We start from the raw sequence: 16,267 nt of genomic DNA on the forward strand, positions 1-16,267 counted from the left end.
TAAAGCGTAGTTTACAAATTCCATCAACTGATGTAAAAAAATTATTAAATGTCTGAGGTGTGAACTGGCCCCAGCCTTGTTGCTTCCGCAGGATGGAAATCACAGGTCTAACTATTTGAAATGTAAACCTGTTGAGCTTGAGCCCATTGAGAACTGATATCCCTTTCAGGTGAGATGTATGATTATCAAATATAAACTTTTATTGGCTTAGGCTAAATATCGATTATCACACACAATGCTACTAAAGATCACACATTCACGATGCTACATTGCAGCATAATGCAAGAAGATAAGGTGTTTTTCATATTGCCATGGCTATGCTGGGTTTCTTGCAACTGTAGTTTTATCACGTTCCCATTCATTTCATCATTTCAATATAGCATTATATATATAATATACATATAATAATATATATTCATAGCAGGTGTTTTGGTCAAAATCATTGTGTAATCCTAGCCCAAAGCGGTTACCTAGCCAAAGAATGTACTGACTTACCAGAGACCATGGAAGGGCATCCAAATTATATGAATACCTTTTTATATTTGACAGCCACCTGGTGGGTGTTTTCGTCCCTTTCTTCACTAAACATCTAGACAGTTGCAGAAGGCAGACAAACCACCATCTGTACTGCATACAAAAAGACAGCAGAAGGCAAGAGATAGTTGCTGAATTCATGAACTATATTCACTTGTACTTGGTGGTTTGTTTGTTGATCGTGAAGAACCCTTTGACTTGGCACGTGCGCTCGTCTGGCTCTTTATGAAACCGTTTCTGCCAGGAGTGCCCCTTCCACACTGCACAGATTGTATTAGCTCTGCGCAGATGCTGTCTAAAAGCGCAGTCAAAAAATAAAATAATTACTCCTATCACTTCACTTGTATTAGCTTAAAGGCAATCCTTTTTACTTGGCGATTCCAGTTGCTTACACGTCTAGACACAGCATTCATTTCTCACGTTCTCTAATTCACTTTGACTTTACTAACTCTGGTATCATATTTCTAATGGTATTTCTAAAGGTATAGGGCCCCAATGCAACCTCTCTCTGGGTACAGCTTGTGGATGGTATGTATCATAAGAGGCACATATGCAGAGCAGCATCTGCTATCACAGCACAATACTTAGCAGCGGGGTGTGTGCAAGACAGTGAAAAAGCAGGGGTAGCATTTGCTCTGCTTTACACCCTTGGGTGTGTCTTGCAGCACCTCAACGTATGGCCGCTTGCAAGACAGACTGACCTCTCTTATGTTTCCTTTGATTATCAACATCTTCCACACTAAGTTGGTGCTAGAGACTTTACTGTCCCTGTAAACTGGATGTTTTTTAAAACACTATCCTGGACACGTAGGTTTAAAACACAATTCCTATTTTTGCACACTCCACACTGGACTACTGTGCATATAGCGCTCTTTCATTGTGTTGTACAGAGACTTTTGGATGGCGCGCTCCTTAGTGATATTCTATACCTTTCTTTGATCTGCTTAATTTGTAACCTATTGTGACAATTAGGGCAATTAGTCATGGGCCATGTAATACCCGCGTATGGTACTTCATACCTCATAAAGCCTTGGTCAGTAGAGTACCATGGTAAAAAAAATCACAGGACTAAGCTAAGAGATCGACCTAGTCCTCATAAAATCTATTGCACATATTTTTTTTACAGATCTGACTTTCAAGATGACGCTTTAAGGTGAATGCCAATAGTTATGATTTGTCTTCTTCCAAGATGTCAAAAAACAATAACAAAGGCATCAAATAAGGTTCCAGGACTTGTTGTAGAATTAGCCTCCAACTCCAGATACATCTTGGTACCCCATGAGGAAGGGTTTTTTCATATAATCTGTTATGTTTCATTATTGTAGTAAGGGCAATGTGCTATATGGTTTCTATTGTGGCATTTTTACATATGGAGTATCTGTTGATGCCTTTATCAAGAGCTACAATGGTGGGAGGTATCTTACAGTGGCATTTCAGTGGCTGGTGTCACTATGTATAACAAATTGGAACATCAATCAATTTTAAGTTAATTATTATAATCTGTGTTATATGAACTCCACACCTATCCACCAGAATATACTTGGCTACTAACATGCTTATATTCTTACTCAATAGAAGTTATTCATTTATAAAACAATAAAATAGATGTAATAAGTATCAAAGCAGTTATTTACCTTCTTTAAGAACTGTTAATAAAGCAATTTTCTCTGCATCAATGGCCCCTGAACCTCTCCTCTAGCCAATCCTTTGCAAACACAAGAGGATTATTGCGGCCCAGTTAAGCCCAGTATAATGCAGTTAGGACATGAGTCTAGGGCAAGCCTGAACGTGTCACTTTTCACACCTTCCTATATTTAATACACCTTTCACAGGACCATATGCAGAGATGGCCTGCAGCCTGAAAACCCATTCTTTCATGAAGGATCTTGCTCCAGTTGTAGGATTAAAAGGTGTGAAATGGCTTTATTGACTCTGAAAGCCTCTCTTTAGGTGGGAGATTCACTGTCCCAGACAAAGCTTTGATGTCCCTTGTGGATTTACCTGGAGTATCAGCTGTTAGAAGGTGTATATCCCGATGGAAAACAGTTTTGTATTCTCAGGGTGTCACCCTCTTTTGCTCTCTAGACTACTTTTCTTTTGTCCTCCCTCCCCTCCAAGTTCACAATCGTGTAGACAGTCAATGACACCTATTTACTACTAAAGCAACCCTGAAACATGGTGACTGCAGCGGAGAGATTGAGACACAATGAGGCCAGGGGCAGATGCGCTAATGACTTATATTGTAGTCAGTAACTTCCTGTGTAGTCACCACTCAGTTTTGAAATTAAAATTAAATCAATTGTGTAGCTGCCAAACAGGCACAATATAGGACATCTTTGGATGGACATTAAGAAGTAATGGCAGGAACAAATTTACCCTAGGGTTCATTTTCCAGGAATGATGAACTCAAGATTGCAGATGTTCAGGAAGCAAAGGGTCAAATAATCATGTTTTTGATTCATTCCTAGTTTCTAGGTAGTCGGTGTTCTGCCAAGTAATAGTCATTTGCATTTGCCTGCAAAGACAAAGAATAACTGTTTTTTTTATCAAAGGGGTTATCTATTTTATGATGATGATAATAATAATAATAATAATAATAATAATAATAATAAAGTCACAAATGTTGCAAATGGAAAAAAGAAATGAATAAAAAAAATTGTGATCAACTGCCATTTCTGTACAGATACTCAGGTGGTGTCTGCAGTCTGTGTTCACAAGTAGCTATTGTATGATGCATTCTGTACTTACTACTGCAATCATGGCTCATCTGTAAGTGATGTCAGTTATTCATTAAAAATATTTTTTATTTGATTTACCAACATAAAAGAAACAGTAAAACAATAGTTTGTACAATGATGGGATAGGTAAGTTATAAATAGTAAATGAAGAGAAGATGATACCTAGTAACTCCTCGTCTTGGAAAGTCATACAGTTCTCCAGGTCTGGTAATAAAGTGACAGTCTCAGCACACCAAGCATAATCCACCTGAACCAGGGTTTTGCACACATTTGGCTTCTTGTTGAGCAATATCCATGTGCTATGGCATTCATCTTGATGTAGTGCTTTGATTCTCAAACATTTTCTGAATTCTAAAATTTCTCAACAAACTGCTTAATGTGTATCAGAACATAATGGGGCTCATGTAATAAGGGCCCCGCGGACCGCACTTTTGTTAGACATCCCGTCGCTTTGCACCACTGGGACAGGGATTTAAAAGGGTTTTTTGGCGCAATCGTGTCGTCTTGCATGCGGCACATATTGGGGGCGGGGCGTCTGACGATCAGACGGATTCGGACAAGCTGCGAGATTTAACTTCAAAATTGTGTCGCAAGCCATGCACTTACATGCACCGGGAAGAAGGTGAACTCCGGCAGACCTGATCGGGGAAGCGACACATGCAGGAAATCGGGTGCACGATCTTAGCGAATTATGGCAGAGTTCATCCACGTCTGGATCGGGGATCGCACAAGGACCGGGTAAGTAAATGTGCCCCAATGGCCCACAGCCAAACATCATATAAATTTCCATATCAAAATAACATCAGATTCTACATTTTTTACATTCATCACTGAAATTTTTCTGACATTAAAGATAAAATATTATTGGTATTAAGCTATATTTTTAATGTGGGAACCCTGTGGATATTAAGAAAGTATCAGATTTGTGTTTATTTTATGTTAGGACACCTTTATTATGAGTAGGAGTAATAATACACAGGCCAGAGTTTAGTGAGAATTAGGGTTAAAGAAGATTATTCCTTAGCCTTTTTACATAGAACACTACTGTAATAGTGTGCAATAGACGTTTATCTGTGAGCAGCACACCCCCATTTACAAAAAGCAATGTACTGCTGAAAATGATGATTTTACGTGTCGCAGAAAAACTGCAATCACCCAGCAAAGAAGCGTTGACATTACACAGCCAATTACAAACAAATTTTAACAAATTTCCTCAGTGTTTTATTTATATTCAATGCATATCAGACAGGATACATGATATACAAAAAATATGGTGGATTCTAAATAACTTGACAATAACATTGAGCTGATACATTTATTGAGCCCAGACAATAAAATCTCCATACATAGTAGTACCATGGACCATAGTATTATAGTATGCATAGCCTTGAAAGCAGTACCATTGTTATTTTTTATTATTATTCTATTATTATTTATGTTTGGAGCCTCATTAATTTCATAGCGTGATTTGAAAAGAGGTTCAAATACAAAGCATAAAAACAAGCACAAATAAGTACAGTAATAAGGACACAAAACTGAACTGTGTGGAAGAAGGACCCTCCAAGTGAGGGCTCACAATGGTATTAACAGTGCCCTGATCACAATTGTAATAATAATCATTTTTATTTTTGGCACAATTAATTTCTATTTAATTAAAGGACATCTACCACCAGTCCTTCTCTCTGCAATACAGGAGCCCTAGATTTAGCTGGAACCTGCACCATCATCAGGGGAAACTAGCATGCACAAGAGGACACTTTACCACCGGTAATCTACCTGTTATATAAACCCAACTGGTTTTTCAGCATTCTGAGATATTAATAAAATGCTCTTTTTGAAAAGTTAATTTAGGAGGTTTTCACATACCTGAAGTTATTGACCTGCTGGGCTTCACCTCTCATCAGTGCTCTTGGCCTCTTGTCGTATTCCAGCTGCTACATGTTTCTCACAAATAGCCAAATCCACTACTGCTCCTGCAAACATCACAAAACTTTGGGACAAGCCAGTAATTAGTTTCTCTGGGGCTCATCAGTCATTATCACTCATACAGAACAAGTGGGCCAAGTTTAACCTCCGTATTGCCCCACCACTCAAAACTGTAAGTACTTGCAGGAGTGTATTTTGAGGAACCATGTATGTGTATGTAACATAGCACCGTAAATTTTTTCTACTGGGACTGATGAAGGGAACGGTTTTATAAAATGCAAATGCATAGTCCATCATCTAATAAATTGATTGATCCATATATTCTTTTGGCTATTCATCCTGGTAGAGCATCACACCCAAATTAGGAGGAACATGCATATCCTGGGAAATATAACCAGTTAAGCTGTCCTCCAGTAGGATGCCAAGGAGCAGGTAGCAATAGACTGCCTGCTCTGCCAGTTGCACATGAGTGTTGCATTAGGAGGGACTCGCTTGCCAAATCTGCACCTGCTTTTAACATATTTACCATATATACTTGTTTATAAGCCGAGTTTTTCAGCACATAAAATGTGCTGAAAAACCTCACCTCATACACGAGTCAATAAAAAAAATAAACTTATATACTCACCCTCCAGCAGCCCCAATTCTCGGCGCGGCTCCCTCATGTCAGCACGGCTCCTCTTCTGTCTTACCCGTGGCTCCTCTTCGTTCTTCTTTAACAGACGTGGCCATGGTATCTTCCGGCCGTCTGGCGCATACTATGACGTCAGCAGCGGCCGCAAAAAAAAAATCCCGATCCAGCGTTTGTGCAGAATAAAACCGCCTTTATTTCTTACTTCATGGCAGCCAACAGGTAAAATACAGGTGGAACGGTCAAATTTGCCAACCGTTCCACCTGTATTTTACCTGGTGGATGCCATGAAGTAAGAAATAAAGGCGGCTTTATTCTGCATAAAAGCTGGATCCGGAATTTTGTTTTCTTGTGGATATATTGCCCTGCAGCGGGGTGGATCTGTGCATGGAGAAAAAATTGGATCTAAAAAAAGTGGATCTAGGTGAGCTGGAGAAAACCTTGCATGCATCATAGTATGCGCCTGCCGGCAGATAACATTGCTGTGTCTATGCCAGCTGTTAAAGAGAACCCGTCATGCAAAATAACCCCCCTAAACTAAATATATTTTCATAAACTGCCATTAGTGAGCATTGCCTCTATCCCTTCATTGTCCCTCTACATGCCTGTAAACCTAAGCAATGAGGTCCTAAAGCTGTATGCAAATGACCTGTGAAATGTCCAATGAGTCATTAGCATATTCAAGCTGTCAAGCTTATTCATGAGTGGGAGGTACAGCCACACCCCCAGTGCTTGACTGACAACTGCTCCATGTAATGGCTGCTCCTTGTGCTTGCTGGTGGCCCCGCCTCCTGCAGCCTGTGTGTGTATGTGTGTGTGTATATAGGAGAGATAGAACAGCTCCAGGATACAGCCATGTTATAGCAGAACATGTCAGGTACTTGTGTAGCTGATGTCTGTGTATTAGGAGGATGCAGCAGATGCAGCACACACAGTAGCAATGCTTTACTATACATTACACACAGACATGAGCGAGGGGAGGGGAGGGGGAACAGGAGAGACATCACTGCCTCTGACCATGTGACCAGCCTCATTTACATAATAAAGATAAGATTATTTTATAATGATTAATGTATGAATTGACTAGATAAAGGCTGGGATGGGATCCTTGTGAGCTGCTCCAACAGGTAGTAGTGACAGGACAAGTGACACAGACCTGATGACAGGTGTCCTTTAAAGAACAGAGAAAGAAGAGGAGCCACAGGGAAGACAGAAGAGGAGCATCTGGGCCGATAGTGGGTGAGTATATAAGTTTATTTTTTTAAAGTGCTGGGTGGGCTGGCTGTACACTACTGGGGGCAGGCAGGCTGGCTGTACACTACAGGGGGCATGCTGGCTTTATACTGCAGGGGGCAGGCTGGCTGTCTACTACACGGGGGCTGGCTGTATACTACATGGAGGCTGGCTGTATACTACTGGGGGCTGGCTGGCTGTATACTACATGGGGCTGGCTGGCTGTATACTACATGGGGCTGGCTGTATACTAGATGGGGGCTGGCTGTATACTACAGGGGGCAGGCTGGCTATATACTACTAGGAGCTGGCTGGCTAAATATTACTGGGGGCTTGCTGGCTATATACTGGGGGGTCTGTGACCAATGCATTTCACACCCTTATACTCGAGTCAATAGGTTTTCCCAGTTTTTGGTGGTAAAATTAGGGGTCTCAGTTTATACTCGGTCGGCTTATAATCGAGTATATAAGTGGGTATCATTAAATGTAAAAATCAATCTACACACATTGTATCCATGGATAAAGAACATTAGAATCTTTTTCTGATACAAATAGTAAGCTCCAGTTGGGACTGATGAAAATACTGATGATGCATATACAATCAACATTACATTATAAAAATCTCTAAACAAGTAAAACCATAGTTTATGTGTAAGGACCTCTTACTGACATGTACATCCCTGATGAAACACATTCATAATTAGTCATGCTATATGAGCATTTAGGTCCAGTTTCTTGACAACACATGGATGACACATGAATAAATGTGCACAGAAAGTGTAACTCTAAGTTGATAAATCACAGCTATAAAAGATGAAGCCACTGTAAATTGGAAGAAGCCTGATTGTAATATTTTATATGTCATCTTATAATCACAGATAGATTTTTTTGATCAATTAACTACTTTTTTCAACTTCCATATATAAAGTAATTTAAACAATAAAGAGCACAACAGGTTGTTATAACGAAATCGCTCAACTCAGGTGCGCAGTGATGTATAGTCACGCAGGACCTATAGAAGATATAGTCATCATATAGCGATCAGTATCAGTAAGAGTGTAAGGAGAATGTATTGCAATAAAAATATCACACATTAAATGAAAACCACTTATCTATTTTTATGTATACCGGTAAGATTTATTATAACTTTTGTCTTGGGTGGCAACTCAACAGCACAACTGCTAAAACAGATCTTGAAGCATGACTGTAGCATCTAGGGAAAGTAGTAAAAGCTTTCTCCATAGGATGCCATGTTATTTCAGCTTTCTATGTCATACAAGGCAGTTCTAGATGGTATTTAGCTAAGTCAGATGAGCGAAAAATGCTATGAGACAGTGGCTTATCTACAGGGGGTGCAAAGTAGAAGTCACACCTAGATCATTGGGCCTGATGAGCTCCATTGGCCCCTTTCCATATAACAAAACACTGTTATTATAAATGGCACATAGTCTCATAGTATCATGGAAGGCTATTACAGATTTTTCCTTGAAACACATAGGGGCTTATTTACTAAGGGTCAAGTTGCTCATTCTCGTCGGACTGTGCGCGGCTGTGACAGGTATTTACTAGGTGTCTGCGTTGGGATTGTGTCGCATGCGATTGGATTTTGGCTCAGCTGCGCTGGCTTTCATACGACACAAATTGGGGGGCGTGCCATTGGTCAATCCAACTGATTCGGAGTGAGCACGGGATTTAAATTTTTAAATTGTGCCGAAAGACAATGGGGCTCATTTACTTACCCGGTCCTGTTGCGATCCAATGGTGCCTTCTCCGACGAGGATTCAGAGCTTGCCGGGATTCACTAAGGTCGTGCCGCCCGATATCCACTAGGTGTCGCTGCTGTGCCGAGGTTCGCCGGAGTTCACCATCCTCTTCCTGGTGCATGCAAGTGCGTGTCAAGCAACATTTTTTTTTTAAATAGCGCAATTTATCCGAATCCGTCAGGTTTTCCGACGGCCACGCCCCCTTTTTATCGCATCAAGCCGGCACCGATGTGACACAATCCGATCCCGTGCGCCAAAAACCCGGGGCAATTCGGCGCAAGACGGTAAAATTCGGAAAACCCAGTGGAAAAACACGATTCGGACCCTTAGTAAATGTATCCCATTGGACTTACATGCACCAGGAAGAAGAAGATGAACTCCGGCGGACCGGAGCGGGGAAGTAACAACATGCAGGAAGATCTTAGTGAATCACGGCAGATTGCATTCTCGACGAACAATGCACTTTCGGTGAACTCCGCGGACCATGTAAGTAAATATGCCCCATGGGGTTCAAGTTACTCCTGGAGCCTGAGAGTATGACATGATCTGTTTGATCATCATTAATCTAAATGAAACAGAAATATTTGTTGACTTGTGAAAAAAAAATCCTGATGCCACCAATGATAGTAGCCACATAATTAAGGAAGGTGTCACCTTTTTTTTTAGCAATGTTTATATATATTTTTTAGGTCATTTACACATGTTTTTAATTTTAGTTTGGCCCTTAGGTTTAGTAATAGACCGACAGTTGCTAATTTGGTAGAGGATTTCTATTTAACAGTCACTTAATTTATATCACAAAAAGCATTACCATAGATGATTATATAGATATAGGAAATATATGGGAAAAAAAATCAATATTGCTTCAGTGGCGCCCATTCCCCTTTAGGTTGAGGTCCTTTTTCTGATAGGGGAACCAGAGGCCACCACTATGCTCACTGAAAAGGAGGGGGACTTGTAGGAAAATGTTCTTGATGCCAGTTCGCTCACTTGAGTCCCTGAGAACTGTAGGGGTACCGGCCACCTTGGTGGGCTATCCTCAATGCTCCTTAAAATGCTCCTAAATTGCTCCTCAGCTGAACTGCACTTTGCCAGATGTGCTAATTCACTCAGCCTCCACTTTGGCCTGGCTCCTCAGAGCCCCCATGCTCTCCTGCCTGTCTCCTCTAGGTTATCTTGCAACTCTCTGACCACTGACTAACCCTTAACTCCTACCTTCTTCTTCCCATAAAAATGTGCTGCTCCTTTATTAAACATATAACAATTAAATGTATATTCACAGTACATTGCCATTGCTGTAGGACCTGGCATTTTACACAAAGTGGAGGGTACTACATTCCTCCTGACTGACAGATATAAAGTCGGTCAAATATAATCTCTTTCTTCAGCTGAAAGGCCTGACAAACTAGGCATAGTAAACATTAATATCTCAGTGCAAACCTCACATTGGCATATATCCGCCCAATGGGTATACATCTTTGGCATAAAACGTTGCTTAACATTGCAATAAAAGTCCTTTTCATATCAATTACAGCCTTTTACTTGAAAAGGAAGACAATATTCATAATAACAATGGAAGTATAAACAGCTTCCCTACTCCTAGGTCCTGGGGGTGGATATCAGCCAAAAACCACCTAACTAACTTGGTCTCTGGGAACAGTGTAGAGCACACAGACCATTTTTTGTTTCTGTGTCAGCTGTTTTTTGAAATACTGTGGTGGCCAGTAGAGCAGACAAGTCTTACCGCCTTTCTTGAAAACGGTGAGCTTTCATTGAACTAGTGGAGTCTCTTTCAATCCTCCATGGCCTGAGGAGCAGGCCACAGGCTCCCAGAATAACTGAGGGTACACTACTTCTGTCTTGAGTGAGAGAATTACATTCTGCTTTTAGCAGAGAGGGGTGCTTTCAAGCACAACGGGGAGAAGTTCAAGTATTGTCTCTTGACTTATGAACTACTACAAAGTCCAGTCTCTGGCTTTAAACTGTGGGGGTATTAGGGTACATCCTAACTGGGATACAAAACAAAACAAAAAATACCTCTATTCAGGGCATCAGCCCTTTAAGGGAGGTCATCACCTCCTGAAGCTTCAGGAACATCAGCGGCTTGACTTTCCTCTTCCTCTGTGGTGCAAGGCTTCTCAGGATCTGACACATCTGGTGGTCTGGCCTCACGTGTGGCGGCTGCCGGTGCATCCCCGGAAGAAAGACCAGGAGCCCCTGTTGGGTCTTCTTTTGCTGTGGAGACTGTCATGGTCCCCACAGACACTGTGACTGAGGCCATGCTCTGCCTCACCGCCGCTCTGCCAATCCCTGATGCCGTGTTTCCAGAAGGTGCAGGTGGGAATGAACTCGGAGGGGAACAATCTGCTTCCCCTGGTTCTTCATTATCCAGGCTGCGAGCCCAGTGCCCGGGATCGGTGGGCTGGAGTACTCCTGGAGAGTCCTTTGGGCCCTGCTGCAGGGAGAAGGTGACTTACTCACCCTGCTACAGATTATGGAGGCTCTCAGGTAGGCCTGGCTGCTTCACGGACTTCTGGGACACGAATACCTCCCAGTAGGTCCCATTCTCACCGAACTCCATTCAGGTGTTGAACCAGGCCACAACATCGGAGGTTCGGTTTACAGCTGCCCAGCACCTGGCCATGGACTCACCCCCTCATGAATACGCCGACCGCTCACAGCACGGTCTGGCATTTCTATTGTACAGCGTGGCAGTGTCTGCTAGCGTTATAAGAGGGTTCCGATAACACTAGCAGTGTAACATTGCCTCAGCTGTTGTTGCACTAGGAGCTGCTTACTTTAGTAAGCCGAAATGCCCTCTAATTTGTGTCGCAAGGAGGCTAGCGCAGCTGCGCCACAAAATACTCACGTACAACTCAATAGTAGCACAGACACTTCTTAATTACCTGTGCAAGCAGTTTACACCTAAAAGAATGCGCAAATAACTGGCACAAAGCCCTTAGTAAATGTGCCCCATTGAGATATTAGCTCAGGCAAAATAGCTACTCATGAGACAGCGTTTTTCAGAAATAATGTAATGTATATTGATCAACATTTGATGAATACAAAGGAGTACACCATGCCACTAGAACAGTATTACTTTGCAAAAAAATGTATTATAATTAGAGAAGAGAAATGATTGTAGCACAGAGAAAGATTATAATTACATTTTATGCAGTTATTAATCAGTAGGATGTGCACAGACCTTTGCTGTGAATGACATCAGCACATCTGCGGGACATCACTAGACCCTCACACTGCTCTGGTGGGATATTGGTCCATTCTTCTTCCAGTCTCTTCCATAGTTCTGTGAAATTGGTATTAGATCAGGACTATGGGCTGGCCATTTCATTGTTTTGAGGTTTTCTGTATCAAAGAACTGCTTTACCTGTTTTACTTTGTTACAGGGGACATTGTCCTGCATGAAGGCTGATTGAGTGAAGAACTTAAGGAAGGAACCACTTTTTGTTGAAGAAGTTTCTGATACACACCTGCATTCACTGTTGAAGAGGTTCAACTTCATTAGTTGTGATGTTGTAAAAATACAATATTTGAGAAATCAATATGCTAAAATGACTCACTTCTTTGGCCAACCTGAAAAATGTGAAGGCTGTTAAATAAGGTTTGTCAGATAATGAAGGAAATTGGCACCAGGTGCCAGATTAACACCAATAACTTGCAGGTATTGAAAGGGTGCGGTCACACGTTGCAGTTAAAACTACATGGCAATCAGTTTTGAGGTGGTTTTAGGGGCAGTTTTGTTAATTTCACAGGTGAAAGACATGAACTGATCAGGCAAACTTGATTTTGATGAGGAAACCTGTTCCACAAATGTAATTCACCTGTTAAAATAACAAAACTAAACCCACCTCAAAACTGATTGTCATGCAGTGTGTGACTGCACCCAAAGCGTTCTCTAATTTTGATCAGTGTTCTTTTACAATTATCTCATTTACATGTTTTTATATTTTTATATACATGTGTTATCCCTTGAAGTGGATAGTATCACTTAGGGTTGTATACAGTCCAATCAGTGTTGGCAGTATAAGACTGTGCAGTGGTTACACCTATTTGGCTTAGCTGCTCATACATTTATAGAAGCAACAGCAAAACAACAGCACAAGACAGACTATTAAGAAAAGAGGACATAAGGCTGAGATGTGATTCCTTGTGTAATGTTTATAGTCAACATTATGAATTCCTGATATCCAGTAAGAGTGAGAAAATGTGGAATGCACTTTAAAGTTTTAAAATTTAATGGGGTTTTCCCACAAAACAAGTCCAATGTACCCACCTTGGACCCCTCGTCCCTCCCCCAGATGAGCGGAGTAACTGGTCCCACATGGCCGGTCTGCCTCGTTCTTCCCTATTGGAGCTGATGGATACTGCAGAGTACACTGGCCATCTTGTCAGCGCCATACAGATGAATGCTCTTGGGGAACAACAAGGAGTCCAATGGGAGTACACAAGACCCCCCTTCTTGTGATCTGTGAGGGTATCATCACTGAGACCCCCATAATCAGTAAGTTAGGCCTTATCCTCTGGATAGGGCCTAAGTTGTTTAGTGTGGAAACCCCTTTAAGCAATTACTTAAGTTTATTTATTAAGATTAAGAAATATTTCTGTGCACCCAGAAGCCATACTACATATGTAAACATTGTATGCATATTACAATTTAATTTGTTAATAATATTCAGTAGGAGAAATGCAAACATTTAGGAATTGCTACACGGCAAATAAAATAATCTGTAATATAAGCTTTAATCTGGGATATAAAATGGGTATCTGCGGAAGACATGATGACCTTGTCATATATTGCCTATGGCATACGACCAGCTAGCAGAAGGTACAATGCATTAACAGATGGTTGTGTTAGAAGGTGTATTTATTGCCTTCCACAGGGCCTTAGGTGAAGATTTCAAGAGCTGAACTAGAGGCGTGTAAGAGGTAAAAGACATGACAGTGACTAAAAGAGGAATTTAAACCTTCAGTTAACCGGACAGACCAGGAAACCATCTGCTAACTTCTCTCTCTTAACAAGTTGTAAAACAAATAAATAAAACATTTCTGGGATGTGCTCTTTGTGTGGGGTTACTTAAAAATCCATAAGCAGATGGTGGAGTGTCTGCTCGCTCTTAACCTCTTCTGCTCAGAGAGGTCCTGCTTTAAGGGCCTGGATTCCTGTTTCTGTTGTGTCTATCAGACAAATAAATGCTGGGACAAATAATTCATGTAGCACATCTTTTCAGCCTAGATAATGTTCATTTTGTGTGCGTGAAGCCTCCTCTTTGAACCCACTAGCACAATAAGGATTTTTATGTTTGACATCAATGTAATTATTACTGTAGTCAATGTGAATGTTACATAGGTGGGTCTTCATCTAATGTGTTGCTATCTTCTTGGATTTTCCCATATATTTAATTTGATCATCTAAACATATACATTTCTTTTAGTTGGAACCAAGGGATAAATTGTTACCATCTATCCATGTTTATCCTATGCTGCCTAGTAAAAGGTCTTTACCACAACTGAACATTATCTCCTATCCAGGGCCGGTTCTAGACAAAGTGGGGCCCTGGGCAAAACTAAAAGTGGGGCCCCAAAATAAAACTATTTTATAACCAGTCACAGTCAGTAAGAGGCTCCCTTTAGTATGGTAAAACAAACTGTAATATGGGAGAATTTTATAGATGATAGGGAGAATGATGGGCAGCGTGGTGGCTCAGTGGTTAGCACTACAGCCTTGCAGCGCTGGTCAACATCTGCAAAGAGTTTGTATGTTCTCTCTGTGTTTGTGTGGGTTTCCTCCGGGTCCTCCGGTTTCCTCCCACACTCCACAAAATGACTGGTAGGTTGAATAGATTGTGAGCATTATTAATTATAATTATTATAATAGAAGATGAATATGAAAGATGATAGAGATTTCCAGATGCAGAACTATAACGTAGTTACAGCATATATACAGGAGATGGATGAGAGATAAATACAGTAGAAGAGAAATAGAAGATTGATTGAAAAATAGATGGAGAAAAAGGGAGATATATAAATGGTCAGATTATATGATATAGATAGCTAGACAGATAGATATATAGACAGGGGATAGATGATAAGCACCTTCACCCAGGAATTCAACCAAGGGCTATTAAGCAATTTTTACAATTTTGACGTTTAAAAAATAAAATTTTGCCCCATTTTCAAAATTGCATTAAAGAGTTTATAGACAGAGGCTCCTTCATGCAAATTTGATTCAAACTGAAACATTTTATAAAAAAATACTTAAAATTTGAACTTTGATGGCAAAAAATGTTCTCCAAACAGAAAATATTTACCTTCACATCTCCTAAATGTAATAGATGGACATGTGTAGAGTTCACAAATGTCCCATATTGATATGGTCACATAAATAAATCCACATAATATCACTAAAACTATAATAACTAGATATCTGCTTTTCAGCAAGAAATTGTAAGACAGTCACAACCGGCAAAATGTAGCAATAAAACAGAATAAACAGTAAAAGCGCCATAAAACCTATAGAATTTTGAAATCCAACAACCAGGCAATGCATTTGGCAATTAACATTCAAAATTGCCTCTAAAATATGTACAAATCCAGATACTCATATAAAGAAAATATACTTAAACAGTAAGCTGTGAGGAGATCATACATACCCCACATGTGGATATTCACCAAAATATGCAGCAAAGGGAACGTTACATCCACAGGGGACACCAAACTACGTGAGCGTCACACAGATCTATCATTATATGCTCCTTACACAATGGTAACACAAATAATAACTATATATCCATAAACCCCTCTTATGACATAATAAAAGTCACTTTTAGATGTGCGCCAATGTATTATCTGCACAATAACAGAACCCTCCGCGCTTCATAAGAATCTGAGTGAGAACATCATAACATAGGTGTAAGTAATGGAGGATGGCGGAAAATAATAACTTTATTCCATGTGTATGTTTTTGGTGTTACATATAACTTTATGGACATGTTCTGGGTTGCGGTGTTAATATGTAGCGACATTAGGCGAAGAGGATCGAATGTTCATCATATCAGTCAATTTCTGCAAAAAGAACTATCACGAAATAAAAGGCAATAAGAGAGAAAGTGTGTTCTCAGATAGTTCTGCATACAGAAGGGTTAAAAACATGAACATTAGTTGATTTTATTCCTTCTCAAAATGCAGTAACATATAAAGTGAATATTTCCATTATCTGTGAGGTGCAGCAGCTCCTGTGTGCAGCAAATTCTCCCTGCAGCCTGATGGCTAAGAATCTGGAGGGGGGTACACTTCAGGGGGCTGTATCTCTGGCTCTGTGAGTGTAAGTGTGTCAGGAAAACGGAGATATTAACTGTTTAACTGCTGTTGTCATTGATTTTTATATATAAAAATGCCACCTGATATTCTCACTTTAAACCTGA

The sequence above is a fragment of the Engystomops pustulosus genome, chromosome 1 (assembly GCF_040894005.1).
Source record: "Engystomops pustulosus chromosome 1, aEngPut4.maternal, whole genome shotgun sequence".
Lineage (NCBI taxonomy): Eukaryota > Metazoa > Chordata > Amphibia > Anura > Leptodactylidae > Engystomops > Engystomops pustulosus.